Here is a 5,096-nt window from a genome sequence, read left to right on the forward strand (position 1 = left end):
TTTCAGGTGTACAGTAAAGTGAATCAGTTATACATATACATATGTCCACTCTTTTTAAGATTCTTTTCCCATATCGGTCATTACAGAGTATTGAGTAGAGTTCCCTGTGCTATACGGTAGGTCCTTATTAGTTATCTATTTTATATATAGTAGTGTGTATATGTCAATCTCAATCTCCCAATTTATCCCTCCTCACCTTTCCCCCTGGTAACCATAAGTTTGTTTTTTACATCTGTGACTGTTTCTGTTTTGTAAATCAGTTCATTTGTGCCATGTTTTTTAATTCCACATATAAGCACATATGATATCATATGATATTTGTCTTTCTCTGTCTGACTCACTTCAATCAGTATGACAATCTCTAGGTTCACCCGTGTTGCTGCAAATGGTATTATTTCATTTGTTTTTATCGCTGAGTAATATTCCATTGTACATATGTACCACATCTTCTTTATCCATTCATCTGTCAATGGACATTTAAGTTGCTTCCATGTCTTGGTTATTGTAAACAGTGCTGCAGTGAACACTTGAGTGTGTGTATCTTTTTGAATTATGGTTTTCTCTGGATGTATGTCCAGCAGTGGGATTGCTGGATGATATGGTAGTTCTATATTTGCTTTTTTAAGGAATCTCCATACTGTTCTCCATAATGGTTGTACCAATTTACATTCCCACCAACAGTGTAGAAGGGTTCCCTTTTCTCCATACCCTCTCAAGAATTTATTGTTTGTAGATTTTTCGATGATGGTCATTCTGACTGGTGTGAGGTGATATCTCATTGTAGTTTTGATTTGCATTTCTCTAATGATTAGTGATGTTGAGCATCTTTCCATGTGCCTTTTGGCCATCTGTATGTCTTCTTTGGAGAAATGTCTGTTTAGACCTTCTGCCCATTTTTTGATTGGGTTGTTTGTTTCTTTGATATTGAGCTTCATGAGCTGTTTGTGTATTCTGGAGATTAATCCCTTGTGGGTTGCTTCGTTTACAAATATTTTCTCCCATTCTGTTGGTTTTCTTTTTGTTTTGCTTATGGTTTCCTTTGCTGTGCAAAAGGTTTTACATTTAATTAGGTCCCACTTGTTTATTTTTGGTTTCATCTTCATTACTCTAGGAGGTGGATCAAAAAAGATATTGCTGAGATTTATGTCAGAGAGTGTTGTGCCTATGTTTTTCTCTAAGAGTTTTATAGTATCCAGTATTGCATTTAGGTCTTTAATCCATTTGAGTTTATTTTTGTATATGGTGTTAAGGAGTGTACTAATTTTATTATTTTACATGTAGCTGTCCAGTTTTCCCAGCACCACTTATTGAAGAGACTGTCTTTTTTCCATTGTATATTCTTGCTTCCTTTGTCATAGATTAGTTGACCCTAGGTGAGTGCATTTATCTCTGGGCTTTCTATCCTGTACCATTGATCTATATTTCTGTTCTTGTGCCAGTACCAAACTGTTTTGATTACTGTAGCTTTATAGTATAGTCTGAAGTCAGAAAAAAGTATGGAACGCTTCATAAATTTGCATGTCAACCTTGCACAGGGGCCATCCTAATCTTCTCTGTATTGTTCCAATTTTAGTATATGTGCTACTGAAGTGAGCACAAGATTTTTTGTTGTTGTTTGTTTTCTAGGTCTGTTTAGTCTGTTAAGGGGTATGAAAAACTTGCTGGTATCTTGTGTTTATGTCGCTGCTATAGCCTTACCTGGAGCAAAGTGCACCTTTCTCCTCCCTTTGAGGATGAGGAGGACTGGAGGACTGTCCAGGTTGGTGGTGTGGAGGGAAGCTAGGGGCTTTCATAGTCAGAGATTGGAGGGCCTGCTCCCAGGCAAGATGCTGCTGCAGAGAAGGGCAATATTCCACAAATGGGGGGCTTCCCTGGTGGTGCAGTGGTTGAGAGTCCACCTGCCGATGCAGGAGACACGGGTTCGTGCCCCAGTCCGGGAAGATCCCACATGCCGTGGAGTGGCTGGGCCCGTGAACCATGGCTGCTGAGCCTGCACGTCCAGAGCCTGTGCTCTGCAACAAGAGAGGCCACAACAGTGAGAGGTCCACATACCGCCAAAAAAAAAAAAAAAATTCCACAAATGGGGAAGGCCAGATAACTCCAAGTCCTACCTACACCAGTGAATCCCATGGAGTTACAGTGCCAAATGCCAGGTCCCAGCAGCAGAGGGCTCAGGGGGTGGACATGGCTTATAGGGAGCTGGCCAGCCTCAGGTGGACCAGGGGGCCTGAGCCAGAAGCAATTGCAATGACGGCCAGTCACTCACATGTGAAGACAGGGACATCCCCATTTTCCCTGACGGAGTAATCCCTTAGGCTCTCTGGAATTAGGGGAGAGGATGGAAGAAGGATCCCCCCCAAAACATCACAGATCCTGGATTTCTTCCCTAGGCTGCTGAGTGGGAGCTCAAGCTGAATTTAATTTGATACTTTAAAAAAAAAGAGAAAGAACCATGGCATTTTTTTTTTTTTTTTTTTTTTTTTTGCGGTACGCGGGCCTCTCACTATTGTGGCGTTTCCCTTTGCAGAGCACAGGCTCCGGACGTGCAGGCTCAGCGGCCATGGCTCACGGGCCCAGCCGCTCCGCGGCACGTGGGATCCTCCCGGACCGGGGCACGAACCCATGTCCCCTGCATCGGCAGGCGGACTCTCAACCACTGCGCCACCAGGGAAGCCCAGAACCATGGCATTTTATACCCTGAATGTCATGGGAAAATTTATGCTGGTCTTAATAAATAAAAAGCACTTCATACATAAAATAATTTCTAAGCTATAATTAATAACCATATAGCATAAAAACAATCCCCTAAAATCCTAGTCAGAAGGCTGTGCTGAACCATTAAAACCAGGATGGTGGACTCTGAAAGCATGCTTTCTCCTGCCAAACTAGAGTTTAGGGGCTGAGCAGAACTGACACCTCCCAGGGCTGGATGCTGCCCTGTAGGGAGATCCTACATCCTCCCAACAAGTCTTCAGGGCACACTGGAGTTTTCAAGAAGTCAGGGTCTTTTTGCTGAAAATCCCATTGAAACTTCAGAGAGTGATCATGACTTGCCCAAATCTACCCCCTTTTCCTTTTCCCTTGAGGATTCCAGGTCCCCAGTGTGCCTCTCCAGAATTATCCCTTCCACTTACTTCCAGACTTTACAGAAATCCACAGGTCCTCATGCAACACATGGGGGCAGGGGAGAGAGGTAAATGTGTTTCAACCTTGGGAATTTTAGAAAACTAATCTGGTGTGCATGGCATGCTGCACCCCAGTGGAGTCTGGGGGTGCACCCTGTGATCACACACATCAATATCTCTGCTTCGAATATATGAACGGTGCCAGAGGAATAAACCAGGGCTGCCTCATGTTGGTTCAAGTCTGTCAAAAGAGTTATGAAAATTTTTCCATTTCTTGGAGGTTTATTGATTCTCGAATTGTGGATAAGGCATCATGGACCAGTATCTAATCTGCCTGCTGGAAATCTGGGGCTGGTTGTCCAAATGTTTTCTCAAAATTAATATCTCCAAAATAAATCTTCTGAACATCATCCTTAAAACCCCTTCTTCACCCAAAGTCCGCATCTCACTCATTGGTCTCTTTACCAGCCAGTTTGCTGAGGCGAAACCCTCCCTTCTCACATCCCACACGTTGACCTCACCTTGACTTCACCTGCCGGTCATGTCAGCTCATTGCCCGCCACCTCACTGCCCCCACCATGATTCACACCACCATCACCGTAACTATGGATTGGGCTATAGGACTTCCTAACTGGAAGCTATTCCACCATGTTGGATTGCTGATGGAGGAAGCTTTTAAAATAATAAATCAGCTTATGTCACTACCCAGCTTTCCATCCTTCAGTGCTTCCCATGAGTTCTCTTCCAAGAACATCAAAGTCCCAAGCATGGCCTCCCAGTCCAGCTAGTCACTCCATCTCTCAGGCCCTGCCCTCCATCCACACTGGCCCCATTGCCCCTGCTCACACCTGCCAAGCTCTGCCTCACCTCAGGAGATGGTACTTGCTGTTCCTTCAGGGAGGCTCCTCCTTTCTATCTGGTCTCAGCTCAGATGGTATCTCCTTAGAAAAGCCTTTCCTGAAGATTCTAAGGTGGACCCACCTTCCACCTCCATGTCTCCCTGTCATGTGACCTTATTCTCTCAGCTCCAATCTCATTAATTGGAAGTTAATGTTGTTACTGTATTCAATTATTCACATCACCATCGGGAGGTCAGGCCCTTGGGTTTGTGGGATCTACAAGGGCACTGATGATTGGGCATGGGGCAGGCTCTCTGTTCTGCATGACCTACTTCAAAATTCCAGATAGAGGAGACCCCTTGCTGTCGGTTCACCTTCCAATGCAGAGCAACCACCAAGGAGCTTGATCTATGGGTCCTGGGGCTTCCTTCAAAAACTCTGGGGACTTTTAAGTGGGTAATTAAATCTTGAGAGATTGGTCTTGGGCATTTCATTCAGCTCAAAAAATATTATATTCATTGATACTCACCATACAGACCTCAGAAGAGGAATTCATTGCTTAATGATTAAACTTCACATATGTTACAGATTAAAGTCCATATTTCCCATGACATATTTAGATAACACATTTCCCAATTCTTCTGCTGCACAAGCCTATGTTTCTTTTTTTAAAAATCAGATTAGTTATCATCTTGACCTACTATATGTAACCTATTTATCAATTTTTTTAAATTCCATCCAGTGGAAAAGGATGAAAAATTCTTGCATACCTAAAATCATAACGGTTTCTTTGTTTTATATAAGGTGGAAGAGAGTGATCTCAGATTTTTAAAGTTTTATCTGAAAGAGAATTAAATGAATTGACTATGCTTATAGAAAAAACTTTGCATTGGCTTAAAAAAAGAAAGATACATTTCTAGAGACTGTTATTATATGCAGTAATTTAAAACACATATCAAAACTACTTTCCCCTAATATAAAGGATACAGCCTTTTTAAAAATGAAAAGGACATGAAAGATATGTTTCTCATGCCATTTGATGAAATGTTTGACAGAACATAAAACCCCTGAGATTATCTGGATTTGATGTTCTTGGAGGCCATTCACCATGATTTCTGCTTTTGTGGTTGTT

The 5,096-nt window shown here is 42.4% G+C and overlaps 1 non-coding gene across 1 annotated transcript; it reads right to left on the reverse strand.

The window, feature by feature from the left end:
* Positions 1-1,490: 1,490 nt before the first annotated feature.
* Positions 1,491-1,597, reverse strand: LOC117201541 (U6 spliceosomal RNA). Its single transcript, XR_004483606.1, has one exon. It is a non-coding gene; the product is annotated as a U6 spliceosomal RNA (small nuclear RNA).
* Between the last annotated feature and the right edge of the window lie 3,499 nt (positions 1,598-5,096).

Source organism: Orcinus orca, chromosome 16 (genome assembly GCF_937001465.1).
Source record: "Orcinus orca chromosome 16, mOrcOrc1.1, whole genome shotgun sequence".
Classification (NCBI taxonomy): domain Eukaryota; kingdom Metazoa; phylum Chordata; class Mammalia; order Artiodactyla; family Delphinidae; genus Orcinus; species Orcinus orca.